This window comes from Schistocerca gregaria, chromosome 8, assembly GCF_023897955.1.
Source record: "Schistocerca gregaria isolate iqSchGreg1 chromosome 8, iqSchGreg1.2, whole genome shotgun sequence".
NCBI lineage: Eukaryota > Metazoa > Arthropoda > Insecta > Orthoptera > Acrididae > Schistocerca > Schistocerca gregaria.
In genome coordinates, this window is record NC_064927.1 from 110,186,056 (window position 1) to 110,203,545 (window position 17,490).

Here is a 17,490-nt window from a genome sequence, read left to right on the forward strand (position 1 = left end):
TTCCTCGGTAGTATAGTGGTTAGTATCCCCGCCTGTCACGCGGGAGACCGCGGTCCGATTCCCCGCCAGGCGGCATATCCGATTTTTAGTTGCAGCACTATCACCCGCCGAACTTAGTGAAGGACGTTGGCGGCTATTAGCACCATGTGTCTATCACACTGGCAACTGCCTACAGCTCATCCTCGGTAGTATAGTGGTTAGTATCCCCGCCTGTCACGCGGGAGACCGGGGTTCGATTCCCCGCCGGGGAGATGCGATTTTTATCTCACAAACCTGCTAGAGTGTTGCTCGTGCGTGGGTCGGAAGATCAAGGAGTATAGGTGGTGCAAAAACATAAACAAAGGCTACAATTTAGGAAGTGGTTCTCGCATTCTTCACACGAGGAGAATTACGAGGTTTGCTGTTGAATCTGAATCAAAACACCCCAACAGTCGCTCTGGGCGTAATAATCGAGCTCGGCACAGTCTGCAAATAAAATAATTTTAGCAGAGCGTGGTTTCGATCCACGGACCTCTGGGTTATGGGCCCAGCACGCTTCCACTGCGCCACTCTGCTGTGCGTTGATGCTCTGTCTCTTCGCTACGTGAAGAGAGACACTTGGAAAGTGTTGCCTGCGTCGCTTTCACACGCCTGTCCTTAGTTGCGTATCATCTCGTACAGCTCTCAGCTTGACTTGTCTCGACTTTGCTCGACTGACGCTACGCTGACGCTTGCAGGCAGCGATATTTACCACGATCGCGTCGACATGCAGCTGCGAGATGCACAGGAGTAACAAAGCACTCCACGATGCGGCGACATACGAAATCCACTGCCCAGCTACGCGTCGCAACTAACAAAATACCGACTCTGCCAGGATTCGAACCAGGAATCTTCTGATCCGTAGTCAGACGCGTTATCCGTTGCGCCACAGAGCCACTGGCAGCAGTTTCGATTACTAGACAAGGGCACTTCGCTAAGACACGTGTTCTCCATGGCTCAGCAAGCTCCCAAGGAAGGTAGCTCTCGTTCAGCTGCGTGGCCACAGTGCGCCTGCAGAGCTTAGAGCTTGCCACACATCTGCGTTCACTGTTCGACAGGTAGCGGAAGGCAAGGCGCGCTATTTGCTGCGTTTTCTCGACGACCAGAGCCCGTTGATGTGCATGTAAGCGTAGCATATGAAACAAGAATAGCACGAAGCATTCGTATGGCATCAGGTGGCGATCATATGTTTCTGTGTGCACCACTGGTTTACAGCAAAGTGAATAGCGCAAACTGAGAGCACTGGGTTGTAGTCCCAGTGGCGCAGTTGGTTAGCCCACGGTACCTATAAGCAGTAGCCGTGAGCAATGCCGGGATTGTGAATTCGAGCCTCACGGTGAGCATAATTTTATTTCGTAGCAGCATTCTGTGACAGCAACAGGAGGCTAGTTCTCAGATGTATCAGCTATTTGAGTTACATAATTGTGTATTCGAGACACTAGCTGCGTCTTCCTCGGTAGTATAGTGGTTAGTATCCCCGCCTGTCACGCGGGAGACCGCGGTCCGATTCCCCGCCAGGCGGCATATCCGATTTTTAGTTGCAGCACTATCACCCGCCGAACTTAGTGAAGGACGTTGGCGGCTATTAGCACCATGTGTCTATCACACTGGCAACTGCCTACAGCTCATCCTCGGTAGTATAGTGGTTAGTATCCCCGCCTGTCACGCGGGAGACCGGGGTTCGATTCCCCGCCGGGGAGATGCGATTTTTATCTCACAAACCTGCTAGAGTGTTGCTCGTGCGTGGGTCGGAAGATCAAGGAGTATAGGTGGTGCAAAAACATAAACAAAGGCTACAATTTAGGAAGTGGTTCTCGCATTCTTCACACGAGGAGAATTACGAGGTTTGCTGTTGAATCTGAATCAAAACACCCCAGCAGTCGCTCTGGGCGTAATAATCGAGCTCGGCACAGTCTGCAAATAAAATAATTTTAGCAGAGCGTGGTTTCGATCCACGGACCTCTGGGTTATGGGCCCAGCACGCTTCCACTGCGCCACTCTGCTGTGCGTTGATGCTCTGTCTCTTCGCTACGTGAAGAGAGACACTTGGAAAGTGTTGCCTGCGTCGCTTTCACACGCCTGTCCTTAGTTGCGTATCATCTCGTACAGCTCTCAGCTTGACTTGTCTCGACTTTGCTCGACTGACGCTACGCTGACGCTTGCAGGCAGCGATATTTACCACGATCGCGTCGACATGCAGCTGCGAGATGCACAGGAGTAACAAAGCACTCCACGATGCGGCGACATACGAAATCCACTGCCCAGCTACGCGTCGCAACTAACAAAATACCGACTCTGCCAGGATTCGAACCTGGAATCTTCTGATCCGTAGTCAGACGCGTTATCCGTTGCGCCACAGAGCCACTGGCAGCAGTTTCGATTACTAGACAAGGGCACTTCGCTAAGACACGTGTTCTCCATGGCTCAGCAAGCTCCCAAGGAAGGTAGCTCTCGTTCAGCTGCGTGGCCACAGTGCGCCTGCAGAGCTTAGAGCTTGCCACACATCTGCGTTCACTGTTCGACAGGTAGCGGAAGGCAAGGCGCGCTATTTGCTGCGTTTTCTCGACGACCAGAGCCCGTTGATGTGCATGTAAGCGTAGCATATGAAACAAGAATAGCACGAAGCATTCGTATGGCATCAGGTGGCGATCATATGTTTCTGTGTGCACCACTGGTTTACAGCAAAGTGAATAGCGCAAACTGAGAGCACTGGCTCGTAGTCCCAGTGGCGCAGTTGGTTAGCCCACGGTACCTATAAGCAGTAGCCGTGAGCAATGCCGGGATTGTGAATTCGAGCCTCACGGTGAGCATAATTTTATTTCGTAGCAGCATTCTGTGACAGCAACAGGAGGCTAGTTTTCAGATGTATCAGCTATTTGAGTTACATAATTGTGTATTCGAGACACTAGCTGCGTCTTCCTCGGTAGTATAGTGGTTAGTATCCCCGCCTGTCACGCGGGAGACCGCGGTCCGATTCCCCGCCAGGCGGCATATCCGATTTTTAGTTGCAGCACTATCACCCGCCGAACTTAGTGAAGGACGTTGGCGGCTATTAGCACCATGTGTCTATCACACTGGCAACTGCCTACAGCTCATCCTCGGTAGTATAGTGGTTAGTATCCCCGCCTGTCACGCGGGAGACCGGGGTTCGATTCCCCGCCGGGGAGATGCGATTTTTATCTCACAAACCTGCTAGAGTGTTGCTCGTGCGTGGGTCGGAAGATCAAGGAGTATAGGTGGTGCAAAAACATAAACAAAGGCTACAATTTAGGAAGTGGTTCTCGCATTCTTCACACGAGGAGAATTACGAGGTTTGCTGTTGAATCTGAATCAAAACACCCCAGCAGTCGCTCTGGGCGTAATAATCGAGCTCGGCACAGTCTGCAAATAAAATAATTTTAGCAGAGCGTGGTTTCGATCCACGGACCTCTGGGTTATGGGCCCAGCACGCTTCCACTGCGCCACTCTGCTGTGCGTTGATGCTCTGTCTCTTCGCTACGTGAAGAGAGACACTTGGAAAGTGTTGCCTGCGTCGCTTTCACACGCCTGTCCTTAGTTGCGTATCATCTCGTACAGCTCTCAGCTTGACTTGTCTCGACTTTGCTCGACTGACGCTACGCTGACGCTTGCAGGCAGCGATATTTACCACGATCGCGTCGACATGCAGCTGCGAGATGCACAGGAGTAACAAAGCACTCCACGATGCGGCGACATACGAAATCCACTGCCCAGCTACGCGTCGCAACTAACAAAATACCGACTCTGCCAGGATTCGAACCTGGAATCTTCTGATCCGTAGTCAGACGCGTTATCCGTTGCGCCACAGAGCCACTGGCAGCAGTTTCGATTACTAGACAAGGGCACTTCGCTAAGACACGTGTTCTCCATGGCTCAGCAAGCTCCCAAGGAAGGTAGCTCTCGTTCAGCTGCGTGGCCACAGTGCGCCTGCAGAGCTTAGAGCTTGCCACACATCTGCGTTCACTGTTCGACAGGTAGCGGAAGGCAAGGCGCGCTATTTGCTGCGTTTTCTCGACGACCAGAGCCCGTTGATGTGCATGTAAGCGTAGCATATGAAACAAGAATAGCACGAAGCATTCGTATGGCATCAGGTGGCGATCATATGTTTCTGTGTGCACCACTGGTTTACAGCAAAGTGAATAGCGCAAACTGAGAGCACTGGCTCGTAGTCCCAGTGGCGCAGTTGGTTAGCCCACGGTACCTATAAGCAGTAGCCGTGAGCAATGCCGGGATTGTGAATTCGAGCCTCACGGTGAGCATAATTTTATTTCGTAGCAGCATTCTGTGACAGCAACAGGAGGCTAGTTTTCAGATGTATCAGCTATTTGAGTTACATAATTGTGTATTCGAGACACTAGCTGCGTCTTCCTCGGTAGTATAGTGGTTAGTATCCCCGCCTGTCACGCGGGAGACCGCGGTCCGATTCCCCGCCAGGCGGCATATCCGATTTTTAGTTGCAGCACTATCACCCGCCGAACTTAGTGAAGGACGTTGGCGGCTATTAGCACCATGTGTCTATCACACTGGCAACTGCCTACAGCTCATCCTCGGTAGTATAGTGGTTAGTATCCCCGCCTGTCACGCGGGAGACCGGGGTTCGATTCCCCGCCGGGGAGATGCGATTTTTATCTCACAAACCTGCTAGAGTGTTGCTCGTGCGTGGGTCGGAAGATCAAGGAGTATAGGTGGTGCAAAAACATAAACAAAGGCTACAATTTAGGAAGTGGTTCTCGCATTCTTCACACGAGGAGAATTACGAGGTTTGCTGTTGAATCTGAATCAAAACACCCCAGCAGTCGCTCTGGGCGTAATAATCGAGCTCGGCACAGTCTGCAAATAAAATAATTTTAGCAGAGCGTGGTTTCGATCCACGGACCTCTGGGTTATGGGCCCAGCACGCTTCCACTGCGCCACTCTGCTGTGCGTTGATGCTCTGTCTCTTCGCTACGTGAAGAGAGACACTTGGAAAGTGTTGCCTGCGTCGCTTTCACACGCCTGTCCTTAGTTGCGTATCATCTCGTACAGCTCTCAGCTTGACTTGTCTCGACTTTGCTCGACTGACGCTACGCTGACGCTTGCAGGCAGCGATATTTACCACGATCGCGTCGACATGCAGCTGCGAGATGCACAGGAGTAACAAAGCACTCCACGATGCGGCGACATACGAAATCCACTGCCCAGCTACGCGTCGCAACTAACAAAATACCAACTCTGCCAGGATTCGAACCTGGAATCTTCTGATCCGTAGTCAGACGCGTTATCCGTTGCGCCACAGAGCCACTGGCAGCAGTTTCGATTACTAGACAAGGGCACTTCGCTAAGACACGTGTTCTCCATGGCTCAGCAAGCTCCCAAGGAAGGTAGCTCTCGTTCAGCTGCGTGGCCACAGTGCGCCTGCAGAGCTTAGAGCTTGCCACACATCTGCGTTCACTGTTCGACAGGTAGCGGAAGGCAAGGCGCGCTATTTGCTGCGTTTTCTCGACGACCAGAGCCCGTTGATGTGCATGTAAGCGTAGCATATGAAACAAGAATAGCACGAAGCATTCGTATGGCATCAGGTGGCGATCATATGTTTCTGTGTGCACCACTGGTTTACAGCAAAGTGAATAGCGCAAACTGAGAGCACTGGGTTGTAGTCCCAGTGGCGCAGTTGGTTAGCCCACGGTACCTATAAGCAGTAGCCGTGAGCAATGCCGGGATTGTGAATTCGAGCCTCACGGTGAGCATAATTTTATTTCGTAGCAGCATTCTGTGACAGCAACAGGAGGCTAGTTTCCAGATGTATCAGCTATTTGAGTTACATAATTGTGTATTCGAGACACTAGCTGCGTCTTCCTCGGTAGTATAGTGGTTAGTATCCCCGCCTGTCACGCGGGAGACCGCGGTCCGATTCCCCGCCAGGCGGCATATCCGATTTTTAGTTGCAGCACTATCACCCGCCGAACTTAGTGAAGGACGTTGGCGGCTATTAGCACCATGTGTCTATCACACTGGCAACTGCGTACAGCTCATCCTCGGTAGTATAGTGGTTAGTATCCCCGCCTGTCACGCGGGAGACCGGGGTTCGATTCCCCGCCGGGGAGATGCGATTTTTATCTCACAAACCTGCTAGAGTGTTGCTCGTGCGTGGGTCGGAAGATCAAGGAGTATAGGTGGTGCAAAAACATAAACAAAGGCTACAATTTAGGAAGTGGTTCTCGCATTCTTCACACGAGGAGAATTACGAGGTTTGCTGTTGAATCTGAATCAAAACACCCCAGCAGTCGCTCTGGGCGTAATAATCGAGCTCGGCACAGTCTGCAAATAAAATAATTTTAGCAGAGCGTGGTTTCGATCCACGGACCTCTGGGTTATGGGCCCAGCACGCTTCCACTGCGCCACTCTGCTGTGCGTTGATGCTCTGTCTCTTCGCTACGTGAAGAGAGACACTTGGAAAGTGTTGCCTGCGTCGCTTTCACACGCCTGTCCTTAGTTGCGTATCATCTCGTACAGCTCTCAGCTTGACTTGTCTCGACTTTGCTCGACTGACGCTACGCTGACGCTTGCAGGCAGCGATATTTACCACGATCGCGTCGACATGCAGCTGCGAGATGCACAGGAGTAACAAAGCACTCCACGATGCGGCGACATACGAAATCCACTGCCCAGCTACGCGTCGCAACTAACAAAATACCGACTCTGCCAGGATTCGAACCTGGAATCTTCTGATCCGTAGTCAGACGCGTTATCCGTTGCGCCACAGAGCCACTGGCAGCAGTTTCGATTACTAGACAAGGGCACTTCGCTAAGACACGTGTTCTCCATGGCTCAGCAAGCTCCCAAGGAAGGTAGCTCTCGTTCAGCTGCGTGGCCACAGTGCGCCTGCAGAGCTTAGAGCTTGCCACACATCTGCGTTCACTGTTCGACAGGTAGCGGAAGGCAAGGCGCGCTATTTGCTGCGTTTTCTCGACGACCAGAGCCCGTTGATGTGCATGTAAGCGTAGCATATGAAACAAGAATAGCACGAAGCATTCGTATGGCATCAGGTGGCGATCATATGTTTCTGTGTGCACCACTGGTTTACAGCAAAGTGAATAGCGCAAACTGAGAGCACTGGGTTGTAGTCCCAGTGGCGCAGTTGGTTAGCCCACGGTACCTATAAGCAGTAGCCGTGAGCAATGCCGGGATTGTGAATTCGAGCCTCACGGTGAGCATAATTTTATTTCGTAGCAGCATTCTGTGACAGCAACAGGAGGCTAGTTTTCAGATGTATCAGCTATTTGAGTTACATAATTGTGTATTCGAGACACTAGCTGCGTCTTCCTCGGTAGTATAGTGGTTAGTATCCCCGCCTGTCACGCGGGAGACCGCGGTCCGATTCCCCGCCAGGCGGCATATCCGATTTTTAGTTGCAGCACTATCACCCGCCGAACTTAGTGAAGGACGTTGGCGGCTATTAGCACCATGTGTCTATCACACTGGCAACTGCCTACAGCTCATCCTCGGTAGTATAGTGGTTAGTATCCCCGCCTGTCACGCGGGAGACCGGGGTTCGATTCCCCGCCGGGGAGAAGCGATTTTTATCTCACAAACCTGCTAGAGTGTTGCTCGTGCGTGGGTCGGAAGATCAAGGAGTATAGGTGGTGCAAAAACATAAACAAAGGCTACAATTTAGGAAGTGGTTCTCGCATTCTTCACACGAGGAGAATTACGAGGTTTGCTGTTGAATCTGAATCAAAACACCCCAGCAGTCGCTCTGGGCGTAATAATCGAGCTCGGCACAGTCTGCAAATAAAATAATTTTAGCAGAGCGTGGTTTCGATCCACGGACCTCTGGGTTATGGGCCCAGCACGCTTCCACTGCGCCACTCTGCTGTGCGTTGATGCTCTGTCTCTTCGCTACGTGAAGAGAGACACTTGGAAAGTGTTGCCTGCGTCGCTTTCACACGCCTGTCCTTAGTTGCGTATCATCTCGTACAGCTCTCAGCTTGACTTGTCTCGACTTTGCTCGACTGACGCTACGCTGACGCTTGCAGGCAGCGATATTTACCACGATCGCGTCGACATGCAGCTGCGAGATGCACAGGAGTAACAAAGCACTCCACGATGCGGCGACATACGAAATCCACTGCCCAGCTACGCGTCGCAACTAACAAAATACCGACTCTGCCAGGATTCGAACCTGGAATCTTCTGATCCGTAGTCAGACGCGTTATCCGTTGCGCCACAGAGCCACTGGCAGCAGTTTCGATTACTAGACAAGGGCACTTCGCTAAGACACGTGTTCTCCATGGCTCAGCAAGCTCCCAAGGAAGGTAGCTCTCGTTCAGCTGCGTGGCCACAGTGCGCCTGCAGAGCTTAGAGCTTGCCACACATCTGCGTTCACTGTTCGACAGGTAGCGGAAGGCAAGGCGCGCTATTTGCTGCGTTTTCTCGACGACCAGAGCCCGTTGATGTGCATGTAAGCGTAGCATATGAAACAAGAATAGCACGAAGCATTCGTATGGCATCAGGTGGCGATCATATGTTTCTGTGTGCACCACTGGTTTACAGCAAAGTGAATAGCGCAAACTGAGAGCACTGGGTTGTAGTCCCAGTGGCGCAGTTGGTTAGCCCACGGTACCTATAAGCAGTAGCCGTGAGCAATGCCGGGATTGTGAATTCGAGCCTCACGGTGAGCATAATTTTATTTCGTAGCAGCATTCTGTGACAGCAACAGGAGGCTAGTTTTCAGATGTATCAGCTATTTGAGTTACATAATTGTGTATTCGAGACACTAGCTGCGTCTTCCTCGGTAGTATAGTGGTTAGTATCCCCGCCTGTCACGCGGGAGACCGCGGTCCGATTCCCCGCCAGGCGGCATATCCGATTTTTAGTTGCAGCACTATCACCCGCCGAACTTAGTGAAGGACGTTGGCGGCTATTAGCACCATGTGTCTATCACACTGGCAACTGCCTACAGCTCATCCTCGGTAGTATAGTGGTTAGTATCCCCGCCTGTCACGCGGGAGACCGGGGTTCGATTCCCCGCCGGGGAGATGCGATTTTTATCTCACAAACCTGCTAGAGTGTTGCTCGTGCGTGGGTCGGAAGATCAAGGAGTATAGGTGGTGCAAAAACATAAACAAAGGCTACAATTTAGGAAGTGGTTCTCGCATTCTTCACACGAGGAGAATTACGAGGTTTGCTGTTGAATCTGAATCAAAACACCCCAGCAGTCGCTCTGGGCGTAATAATCGAGCTCGGCACAGTCTGCAAATAAAATAATTTTAGCAGAGCGTGGTTTCGATCCACGGACCTCTGGGTTATGGGCCCAGCACGCTTCCACTGCGCCACTCTGCTGTGCGTTGATGCTCTGTCTCTTCGCTACGTGAAGAGAGACACTTGGAAAGTGTTGCCTGCGTCGCTTTCACACGCCTGTCCTTAGTTGCGTATCATCTCGTACAGCTCTCAGCTTGACTTGTCTCGACTTTGCTCGACTGACGCTACGCTGACGCTTGCAGGCAGCGATATTTACCACGATCGCGTCGACATGCAGCTGCGAGATGCACAGGAGTAACAAAGCACTCCACGATGCGGCGACATACGAAATCCACTGCCCAGCTACGCGTCGCAACTAACAAAATACCGACTCTGCCAGGATTCGAACCTGGAATCTTCTGATCCGTAGTCAGACGCGTTATCCGTTGCGCCACAGAGCCACTGGCAGCAGTTTCGATTACTAGACAAGGGCACTTCGCTAAGACACGTGTTCTCCATGGCTCAGCAAGCTCCCAAGGAAGGTAGCTCTCGTTCAGCTGCGTGGCCACAGTGCGCCTGCAGAGCTTAGAGCTTGCCACACATCTGCGTTCACTGTTCGACAGGTAGCGGAAGGCAAGGCGCGCTATTTGCTGCGTTTTCTCGACGACCAGAGCCCGTTGATGTGCATGTAAGCGTAGCATATGAAACAAGAATAGCACGAAGCATTCGTATGGCATCAGGTGGCGATCATATGTTTCTGTGTGCACCACTGGTTTACAGCAAAGTGAATAGCGCAAACTGAGAGCACTGGGTTGTAGTCCCAGTGGCGCAGTTGGTTAGCCCACGGTACCTATAAGCAGTAGCCGTGAACAATGCCGGGATTGTGAATTCGAGCCTCACGGTGAGCATAATTTTATTTCGTAGCAGCATTCTGTGACAGCAACAGGAGGCTAGTTTTCAGATGTATCAGCTATTTGAGTTACATAATTGTGTATTCGAGACACTAGCTGCGTCTTCCTCGGTAGTATAGTGGTTAGTATCCCCGCCTGTCACGCGGGAGACCGCGGTCCGATTCCCCGCCAGGCGGCATATCCGATTTTTAGTTGCAGCACTATCACCCGCCGAACTTAGTGAAGGACGTTGGCGGCTATTAGCACCATGTGTCTATCACACTGGCAACTGCCTACAGCTCATCCTCGGTAGTATAGTGGTTAGTATCCCCGCCTGTCACGCGGGAGACCGGGGTTCGATTCCCCGCCGGGGAGATGCGATTTTTATCTCACAAACCTGCTAGAGTGTTGCTCGTGCGTGGGTCGGAAGATCAAGGAGTATAGGTGGTGCAAAAACATAAACAAAGGCTACAATTTAGGAAGTGGTTCTCGCATTCTTCACACGAGGAGAATTACGAGGTTTGCTGTTGAATCTGAATCAAAACACCCCAGCAGTCGCTCTGGGCGTAATAATCGAGCTCGGCACAGTCTGCAAATAAAATAATTTTAGCAGAGCGTGGTTTCGATCCACGGACCTCTGGGTTATGGGCCCAGCACGCTTCCACTGCGCCACTCTGCTGTGCGTTGATGCTCTGTCTCTTCGCTACGTGAAGAGAGACACTTGGAAAGTGTTGCCTGCGTCGCTTTCACACGCCTGTCCTCAGTTGCGTATCATCTCGTACAGCTCTCAGCTTGACTTGTCTCGACTTTGCTCGACTGACGCTACGCTGACGCTTGCAGGCAGCGATATTTACCACGATCGCGTCGACATGCAGCTGCGAGATGCACAGGAGTAACAAAGCACTCCACGATGCGGCGACATACGAAATCCACTGCCCAGCTACGCGTCGCAACTAACAAAATACCGACTCTGCCAGGATTCGAACCTGGAATCTTCTGATCCGTAGTCAGACGCGTTATCCGTTGCGCCACAGAGCCACTGGCAGCAGTTTCGATTACTAGACAAGGGCACTTCGCTAAGACACGTGTTCTCCATGGCTCAGCAAGCTCCCAAGGAAGGTAGCTCTCGTTCAGCTGCGTGGCCACAGTGCGCCTGCAGAGCTTAGAGCTTGCCACACATCTGCGTTCACTGTTCGACAGGTAGCGGAAGGCAAGGCGCGCTATTTGCTGCGTTTTCTCGACGACCAGAGCCCGTTGATGTGCATGTAAGCGTAGCATATGAAACAAGAATAGCACGAAGCATTCGTATGGCATCAGGTGGCGATCATATGTTTCTGTGTGCACCACTGGTTTACAGCAAAGTGAATAGCGCAAACTGAGAGCACTGGGTTGTAGTCCCAGTGGCGCAGTTGGTTAGCCCACGGTACCTATAAGCAGTAGCCGTGAGCAATGCCGGGATTGTGAATTCGAGCCTCACGGTGAGCATAATTTTATTTCGTAGCAGCATTCTGTGACAGCAACAGGAGGCTAGTTTTCAGATGTATCAGCTATTTGAGTTACATAATTGTGTATTCGAGACACTAGCTGCGTCTTCCTCGGTAGTATAGTGGTTAGTATCCCCGCCTGTCACGCGGGAGACCGCGGTCCGATTCCCCGCCAGGCGGCATATCCGATTTTTAGTTGCAGCACTATCACCCGCCGAACTTAGTGAAGGACGTTGGCGGCTATTAGCACCATGTGTCTATCACACTGGCAACTGCCTACAGCTCATCCTCGGTAGTATAGTGGTTAGTATCCCCGCCTGTCACGCGGGAGACCGGGGTTCGATTCCCCGCCGGGGAGATGCGATTTTTATCTCACAAACCTGCTAGAGTGTTGCTCGTGCGTGGGTCGGAAGATCAAGGAGTATAGGTGGTGCAAAAACATAAACAAAGGCTACAATTTAGGAAGTGGTTCTCGCATTCTTCACACGAGGAGAATTACGAGGTTTGCTGTTGAATCTGAATCAAAACACCCCAGCAGTCGCTCTGGGCGTAATAATCGAGCTCGGCACAGTCTGCAAATAAAATAATTTTAGCAGAGCGTGGTTTCGATCCACGGACCTCTGGGTTATGGGCCCAGCACGCTTCCACTGCGCCACTCTGCTGTGCGTTGATGCTCTGTCTCTTCGCTACGTGAAGAGAGACACTTGGAAAGTGTTGCCTGCGTCGCTTTCACACGCCTGTCCTTAGTTGCGTATCATCTCGTACAGCTCTCAGCTTGACTTGTCTCGACTTTGCTCGACTGACGCTACGCTGACGCTTGCAGGCAGCGATATTTACCACGATCGCGTCGACATGCAGCTGCGAGATGCACAGGAGTAACAAAGCACTCCACGATGCGGCGACATACGAAATCCACTGCCCAGCTACGCGTCGCAACTAACAAAATACCGACTCTGCCAGGATTCGAACCTGGAATCTTCTGATCCGTAGTCAGACGCGTTATCCGTTGCGCCACAGAGCCACTGGCAGCAGTTTCGATTACTAGACAAGGGCACTTCGCTAAGACACGTGTTCTCCATGGCTCAGCAAGCTCCCAAGGAAGGTAGCTCTCGTTCAGCTGCGTGGCCACAGTGCGCCTGCAGAGCTTAGAGCTTGCCACACATCTGCGTTCACTGTTCGACAGGTAGCGGAAGGCAAGGCGCGCTATTTGCTGCGTTTTCTCGACGACCAGAGCCCGTTGATGTGCATGTAAGCGTAGCATATGAAACAAGAATAGCACGAAGCATTCGTATGGCATCAGGTGGCGATCATATGTTTCTGTGTGCACCACTGGTTTACAGCAAAGTGAATAGCGCAAACTGAGAGCACTGGGTTGTAGTCCCAGTGGCGCAGTTGGTTAGCCCACGGTACCTATAAGCAGTAGCCGTGAGCAATGCCGGGATTGTGAATTCGAGCCTCACGGTGAGCATAATTTTATTTCGTAGCAGCATTCTGTGACAGCAACAGGAGGCTAGTTTTCAGATGTATCAGCTATTTGAGTTACATAATTGTGTATTCGAGACACTAGCTGCGTCTTCCTCGGTAGTATAGTGGTTAGTATCCCCGCCTGTCACGCGGGAGACCGCGGTCCGATTCCCCGCCAGGCGGCATATCCGATTTTTAGTTGCAGCACTATCACCCGCCGAAGTTAGTGAAGGACGTTGGCGGCTATTAGCACCATGTGTCTATCACACTGGCAACTGCCTACAGCTCATCCTCGGTAGTATAGTGGTTAGTATCCCCGCCTGTCACGCGGGAGACCGGGGTTCGATTCCCCGCCGGGGAGATGCGATTTTTATCTCACAAACCTGCTAGAGTGTTGCTCGTGCGTGGGTCGGAAGATCAAGGAGTATAGGTGGTGCAAAAACATAAACAAAGGCTACAATTTAGGAAGTGGTTCTCGCATTCTTCACACGAGGAGAATTACGAGGTTTGCTGTTGAATCTGAATCAAAACACCCCAGCAGTCGCTCTGGGCGTAATAATCGAGCTCGGCACAGTCTGCAAATAAAATAATTTTAGCAGAGCGTGGTTTCGATCCACGGACCTCTGGGTTATGGGCCCAGCACGCTTCCACTGCGCCACTCTGCTGTGCGTTGATGCTCTGTCTCTTCGCTACGTGAAGAGAGACACTTGGAAAGTGTTGCCTGCGTCGCTTTCACACGCCTGTCCTTAGTTGCGTATCATCTCGTACAGCTCTCAGCTTGACTTGTCTCGACTTTGCTCGACTGACGCTACGCTGACGCTTGCAGGCAGCGATATTTACCACGATCGCGTCGACATGCAGCTGCGAGATGCACAGGAGTAACAAAGCACTCCACGATGCGGCGACATACGAAATCCACTGCCCAGCTACGCGTCGCAACTAACAAAATACCAACTCTGCCAGGATTCGAACCTGGAATCTTCTGATCCGTAGTCAGACGCGTTATCCGTTGCGCCACAGAGCCACTGGCAGCAGTTTCGATTACTAGACAAGGGCACTTCGCTAAGACACGTGTTCTCCATGGCTCAGCAAGCTCCCAAGGAAGGTAGCTCTCGTTCAGCTGCGTGGCCACAGTGCGCCTGCAGAGCTTAGAGCTTGCCACACATCTGCGTTCACTGTTCGACAGGTAGCGGAAGGCAAGGCGCGCTATTTGCTGCGTTTTCTCGACGACCAGAGCCCGTTGATGTGCATGTAAGCGTAGCATATGAAACAAGAATAGCACGAAGCATTCGTATGGCATCAGGTGGCGATCATATGTTTCTGTGTGCACCACTGGTTTACAGCAAAGTGAATAGCGCAAACTGAGAGCACTGGGTTGTAGTCCCAGTGGCGCAGTTGGTTAGCCCACGGTACCTATAAGCAGTAGCCGTGAGCAATGCCGGGATTGTGAATTCGAGCCTCACGGTGAGCATAATTTTATTTCGTAGCAGCATTCTGTGACAGCAACAGGAGGCTAGTTTTCAGATGTATCAGCTATTTGAGTTACATAATTGTGTATTCGAGACACTAGCTGCGTCTTCCTCGGTAGTATAGTGGTTAGTATCCCCGCCTGTCACGCGGGAGACCGCGGTCCGATTCCCCGCCAGGCGGCATATCCGATTTTTAGTTGCAGCACTATCACCCGCCGAACTTAGTGAAGGACGTTGGCGGCTATTAGCACCATGTGTCTATCACACTGGCAACTGCCTACAGCTCATCCTCGGTAGTATAGTGGTTAGTATCCCCGCCTGTCACGCGGGAGACCGGGGTTCGATTCCCCGCCGGGGAGATGCGATTTTTATCTCACAAACCTGCTAGAGTGTTGCTCGTGCGTGGGTCGGAAGATCAAGGAGTATAGGTGGTGCAAAAACATAAACAAAGGCTACAATTTAGGAAGTGGTTCTCGCATTCTTCACACGAGGAGAATTACGAGGTTTGCTGTTGAATCTGAATCAAAACACCCCAGCAGTCGCTCTGGGCGTAATAATCGAGCTCGGCACAGTCTGCAAATAAAATAATTTTAGCAGAGCGTGGTTTCGATCCACGGACCTCTGGGTTATGGGCCCAGCACGCTTCCACTGCGCCACTCTGCTGTGCGTTGAGGCTCTGTCTCTTCGCTACGTGAAGAGAGACACTTGGAAAGTGTTGCCTGCGTCGCTTTCACACGCCTGTCCTTAGTTGCGTATCATCTCGTACAGCTCTCAGCTTGACTTGTCTCGACTTTGCTCGACTGACGCTACGCTGACGCTTGCAGGCAGCGATATTTACCACGATCGCGTCGACATGCAGCTGCGAGATGCACAGGAGTAACAAAGCACTCCACGATGCGGCGACATACGAAATCCACTGCCCAGCTACGCGTCGCAACTAACAAAATACCAACTCTGCCAGGATTCGAACCTGGAATCTTCTGATCCGTAGTCAGACGCGTTATCCGTTGCGCCACAGAGCCACTGGCAGCAGTTTCGATTACTAGACAAGGGCACTTCGCTAAGACACGTGTTCTCCATGGCTCAGCAAGCTCCCAAGGAAGGTAGCTCTCGTTCAGCTGCGTGGCCACAGTGCGCCTGCAGAGCTTAGAGCTTGCCACACATCTGCGTTCACTGTTCGACAGGTAGCGGAAGGCAAGGCGCGCTATTTGCTGCGTTTTCTCGACGACCAGAGCCCGTTGATGTGCATGTAAGCGTAGCATATGAAACAAGAATAGCACGAAGCATTCGTATGGCATCAGGTGGCGATCATATGTTTCTGTGTGCACCACTGGTTTACAGCAAAGTGAATAGCGCAAACTGAGAGCACTGGGTTGTAGTCCCAGTGGCGCAGTTGGTTAGCCCACGGTACCTATAAGCAGTAGCCGTGAGCAATGCCGGGATTGTGAATTCGAGCCTCACGGTGAGCATAATTTTATTTCGTAGCAGCATTCTGTGACAGCAACAGGAGGCTAGTTTTCAGATGTATCAGCTATTTGAGTTACATAATTGTGTATTCGAGACACTAGCTGCGTCTTCCTCGGTAGTATAGTGGTTAGTATCCCCGCCTGTCACGCGGGAGACCGCGGTCCGATTCCCCGCCAGGCGGCATATCCGATTTTTAGTTGCAGCACTATCACCCGCCGAACTTAGTGAAGGACGTTGGCGGCTATTAGCACCATGTGTCTATCACACTGGCAACTGCCTACAGCTCATCCTCGGTAGTATAGTGGTTAGTATCCCCGCCTGTCACGCGGGAGACCGGGGTTCGATTCCCCGCCGGGGAGATGCGATTTTTATCTCACAAACCTGCTAGAGTGTTGCTCGTGCGTGGGTCGGAAGATCAAGGAGTATAGGTGGTGCAAAAACATAAACAAAGGCTACAATTTAGGAAGTGGTTCTCGCATTCTTCACACGAGGAGAATTACGAGGTTTGCTGTTGAATCTGAATCAAAACACCCCAGCAGTCGCTCTGGGCGTAATAATCGAGCTCGGCACAGTCTGCAAATAAAATAATTTTAGCAGAGCGTGGTTTCGATCCACGGACCTCTGGGTTATGGGCCCAGCACGCTTCCACTGCGCCACTCTGCTGTGCGTTGAGGCTCTGTCTCTTCGCTACGTGAAGAGAGACACTTGGAAAGTGTTGCCTGCGTCGCTTTCACACGCCTGTCCTTAGTTGCGTATCATCTCGTACAGCTCTCAGCTTGACTTGTCTCGACTTTGCTCGACTGACGCTACGCTGACGCTTGCAGGCAGCGATATTTACCACGATCGCGTCGACATGCAGCTGCGAGATGCACAGGAGTAACAAAGCACTCCACGATGCGGCGACATACGAAATCCACTGCCCAGCTACGCGTCGCAACTAACAAAATACCAACTCTGCCAGGATTCGAACCTGGAATCTTCTGATCCGTAGTCAGACGCGTTATCCGTTGCGCCACAGAGCCACTGGCAGCAGTTTCGATTACTAGACAAGGGCACTTCGCTAAGACACGTGTTCTCCATGGCTCAGCAAGCTCCCAAGGAAGGTAGCTCTCGTTCAGCTGCGTGGCCACAGTGCGCCTGCAGAGCTTAGAGCTTGCCACACATCTGCGTTCACTGTTCGACAGGTAGCGGAAGGCAAGGCGCGCTATTTGCTGCGTTTTCTCGACGACCAGAGCCCGTTGATGTGCATGTAAGCGTAGCATATGAAACAAGAATAGCACGAAGCATTCGTATGGCATCAGGTGGCGATCATATGTTTCTGTGTGCACCACTGGTTTACAGCAAAGTGAATAGCGCAAACTGAGAGCACTGGGTTGTAGTCCCAGTGGCGCAGTTGGTTAGCCCACGGTACCTATAAGCAGTAGCCGTGAGCAATGCCGGGATTGTGAATTCGAGCCTCAC

At 51.8% G+C, this 17,490-nt stretch overlaps 36 non-coding genes across 36 annotated transcripts; 12 read left to right on the top strand and 24 right to left on the bottom strand.

Moving 5' to 3' along the window:
- Positions 1-179: 179 nt before the first annotated feature.
- On the top strand, positions 180-251 carry Trnad-guc (transfer RNA aspartic acid (anticodon GUC)). Its single transcript has one exon. It is a non-coding gene; the product is annotated as a tRNA-Asp (tRNA).
- Positions 252-483: 232 nt separating this feature from the next.
- Positions 484-555, bottom strand: Trnam-cau (transfer RNA methionine (anticodon CAU)). Its single transcript has one exon. It is a non-coding gene; the product is annotated as a tRNA-Met (tRNA).
- A 286-nt stretch (positions 556-841) lies between these two features.
- Trnar-acg (transfer RNA arginine (anticodon ACG)) lies at positions 842-914 on the bottom strand. The gene has a single exon. It is a non-coding gene; the product is annotated as a tRNA-Arg (tRNA).
- Positions 915-1,646: 732 nt separating this feature from the next.
- Positions 1,647-1,718, top strand: Trnad-guc (transfer RNA aspartic acid (anticodon GUC)). Its single transcript has one exon. It is a non-coding gene; the product is annotated as a tRNA-Asp (tRNA).
- A 232-nt stretch (positions 1,719-1,950) lies between these two features.
- Positions 1,951-2,022, bottom strand: Trnam-cau (transfer RNA methionine (anticodon CAU)). The gene has a single exon. It is a non-coding gene; the product is annotated as a tRNA-Met (tRNA).
- Positions 2,023-2,308: 286 nt separating this feature from the next.
- Positions 2,309-2,381, bottom strand: Trnar-acg (transfer RNA arginine (anticodon ACG)). Its single transcript has one exon. It is a non-coding gene; the product is annotated as a tRNA-Arg (tRNA).
- Positions 2,382-3,113: 732 nt separating this feature from the next.
- On the top strand, positions 3,114-3,185 carry Trnad-guc (transfer RNA aspartic acid (anticodon GUC)). The gene has a single exon. It is a non-coding gene; the product is annotated as a tRNA-Asp (tRNA).
- Positions 3,186-3,417: 232 nt separating this feature from the next.
- Trnam-cau (transfer RNA methionine (anticodon CAU)) lies at positions 3,418-3,489 on the bottom strand. Its single transcript has one exon. It is a non-coding gene; the product is annotated as a tRNA-Met (tRNA).
- Positions 3,490-3,775: 286 nt separating this feature from the next.
- Trnar-acg (transfer RNA arginine (anticodon ACG)) lies at positions 3,776-3,848 on the bottom strand. Its single transcript has one exon. It is a non-coding gene; the product is annotated as a tRNA-Arg (tRNA).
- A 732-nt stretch (positions 3,849-4,580) lies between these two features.
- Positions 4,581-4,652, top strand: Trnad-guc (transfer RNA aspartic acid (anticodon GUC)). The gene has a single exon. It is a non-coding gene; the product is annotated as a tRNA-Asp (tRNA).
- A 232-nt stretch (positions 4,653-4,884) lies between these two features.
- On the bottom strand, positions 4,885-4,956 carry Trnam-cau (transfer RNA methionine (anticodon CAU)). The gene has a single exon. It is a non-coding gene; the product is annotated as a tRNA-Met (tRNA).
- A 286-nt stretch (positions 4,957-5,242) lies between these two features.
- On the bottom strand, positions 5,243-5,315 carry Trnar-acg (transfer RNA arginine (anticodon ACG)). The gene has a single exon. It is a non-coding gene; the product is annotated as a tRNA-Arg (tRNA).
- Positions 5,316-6,047: 732 nt separating this feature from the next.
- Positions 6,048-6,119, top strand: Trnad-guc (transfer RNA aspartic acid (anticodon GUC)). The gene has a single exon. It is a non-coding gene; the product is annotated as a tRNA-Asp (tRNA).
- A 232-nt stretch (positions 6,120-6,351) lies between these two features.
- Trnam-cau (transfer RNA methionine (anticodon CAU)) lies at positions 6,352-6,423 on the bottom strand. Its single transcript has one exon. It is a non-coding gene; the product is annotated as a tRNA-Met (tRNA).
- Positions 6,424-6,709: 286 nt separating this feature from the next.
- Positions 6,710-6,782, bottom strand: Trnar-acg (transfer RNA arginine (anticodon ACG)). The gene has a single exon. It is a non-coding gene; the product is annotated as a tRNA-Arg (tRNA).
- Positions 6,783-7,514: 732 nt separating this feature from the next.
- Positions 7,515-7,586, top strand: Trnad-guc (transfer RNA aspartic acid (anticodon GUC)). The gene has a single exon. It is a non-coding gene; the product is annotated as a tRNA-Asp (tRNA).
- Positions 7,587-7,818: 232 nt separating this feature from the next.
- Trnam-cau (transfer RNA methionine (anticodon CAU)) lies at positions 7,819-7,890 on the bottom strand. Its single transcript has one exon. It is a non-coding gene; the product is annotated as a tRNA-Met (tRNA).
- Positions 7,891-8,176: 286 nt separating this feature from the next.
- Positions 8,177-8,249, bottom strand: Trnar-acg (transfer RNA arginine (anticodon ACG)). Its single transcript has one exon. It is a non-coding gene; the product is annotated as a tRNA-Arg (tRNA).
- Positions 8,250-8,981: 732 nt separating this feature from the next.
- On the top strand, positions 8,982-9,053 carry Trnad-guc (transfer RNA aspartic acid (anticodon GUC)). Its single transcript has one exon. It is a non-coding gene; the product is annotated as a tRNA-Asp (tRNA).
- Positions 9,054-9,285: 232 nt separating this feature from the next.
- Trnam-cau (transfer RNA methionine (anticodon CAU)) lies at positions 9,286-9,357 on the bottom strand. Its single transcript has one exon. It is a non-coding gene; the product is annotated as a tRNA-Met (tRNA).
- A 286-nt stretch (positions 9,358-9,643) lies between these two features.
- On the bottom strand, positions 9,644-9,716 carry Trnar-acg (transfer RNA arginine (anticodon ACG)). The gene has a single exon. It is a non-coding gene; the product is annotated as a tRNA-Arg (tRNA).
- A 732-nt stretch (positions 9,717-10,448) lies between these two features.
- On the top strand, positions 10,449-10,520 carry Trnad-guc (transfer RNA aspartic acid (anticodon GUC)). Its single transcript has one exon. It is a non-coding gene; the product is annotated as a tRNA-Asp (tRNA).
- A 232-nt stretch (positions 10,521-10,752) lies between these two features.
- Positions 10,753-10,824, bottom strand: Trnam-cau (transfer RNA methionine (anticodon CAU)). The gene has a single exon. It is a non-coding gene; the product is annotated as a tRNA-Met (tRNA).
- A 286-nt stretch (positions 10,825-11,110) lies between these two features.
- Positions 11,111-11,183, bottom strand: Trnar-acg (transfer RNA arginine (anticodon ACG)). Its single transcript has one exon. It is a non-coding gene; the product is annotated as a tRNA-Arg (tRNA).
- A 732-nt stretch (positions 11,184-11,915) lies between these two features.
- On the top strand, positions 11,916-11,987 carry Trnad-guc (transfer RNA aspartic acid (anticodon GUC)). Its single transcript has one exon. It is a non-coding gene; the product is annotated as a tRNA-Asp (tRNA).
- Positions 11,988-12,219: 232 nt separating this feature from the next.
- Trnam-cau (transfer RNA methionine (anticodon CAU)) lies at positions 12,220-12,291 on the bottom strand. Its single transcript has one exon. It is a non-coding gene; the product is annotated as a tRNA-Met (tRNA).
- Positions 12,292-12,577: 286 nt separating this feature from the next.
- On the bottom strand, positions 12,578-12,650 carry Trnar-acg (transfer RNA arginine (anticodon ACG)). The gene has a single exon. It is a non-coding gene; the product is annotated as a tRNA-Arg (tRNA).
- Positions 12,651-13,382: 732 nt separating this feature from the next.
- Positions 13,383-13,454, top strand: Trnad-guc (transfer RNA aspartic acid (anticodon GUC)). Its single transcript has one exon. It is a non-coding gene; the product is annotated as a tRNA-Asp (tRNA).
- Positions 13,455-13,686: 232 nt separating this feature from the next.
- On the bottom strand, positions 13,687-13,758 carry Trnam-cau (transfer RNA methionine (anticodon CAU)). The gene has a single exon. It is a non-coding gene; the product is annotated as a tRNA-Met (tRNA).
- A 286-nt stretch (positions 13,759-14,044) lies between these two features.
- On the bottom strand, positions 14,045-14,117 carry Trnar-acg (transfer RNA arginine (anticodon ACG)). Its single transcript has one exon. It is a non-coding gene; the product is annotated as a tRNA-Arg (tRNA).
- Positions 14,118-14,849: 732 nt separating this feature from the next.
- Trnad-guc (transfer RNA aspartic acid (anticodon GUC)) lies at positions 14,850-14,921 on the top strand. Its single transcript has one exon. It is a non-coding gene; the product is annotated as a tRNA-Asp (tRNA).
- A 232-nt stretch (positions 14,922-15,153) lies between these two features.
- On the bottom strand, positions 15,154-15,225 carry Trnam-cau (transfer RNA methionine (anticodon CAU)). Its single transcript has one exon. It is a non-coding gene; the product is annotated as a tRNA-Met (tRNA).
- Positions 15,226-15,511: 286 nt separating this feature from the next.
- On the bottom strand, positions 15,512-15,584 carry Trnar-acg (transfer RNA arginine (anticodon ACG)). Its single transcript has one exon. It is a non-coding gene; the product is annotated as a tRNA-Arg (tRNA).
- A 732-nt stretch (positions 15,585-16,316) lies between these two features.
- On the top strand, positions 16,317-16,388 carry Trnad-guc (transfer RNA aspartic acid (anticodon GUC)). Its single transcript has one exon. It is a non-coding gene; the product is annotated as a tRNA-Asp (tRNA).
- A 232-nt stretch (positions 16,389-16,620) lies between these two features.
- Positions 16,621-16,692, bottom strand: Trnam-cau (transfer RNA methionine (anticodon CAU)). The gene has a single exon. It is a non-coding gene; the product is annotated as a tRNA-Met (tRNA).
- A 286-nt stretch (positions 16,693-16,978) lies between these two features.
- Trnar-acg (transfer RNA arginine (anticodon ACG)) lies at positions 16,979-17,051 on the bottom strand. The gene has a single exon. It is a non-coding gene; the product is annotated as a tRNA-Arg (tRNA).
- Positions 17,052-17,490: the final 439 nt, after the last annotated feature.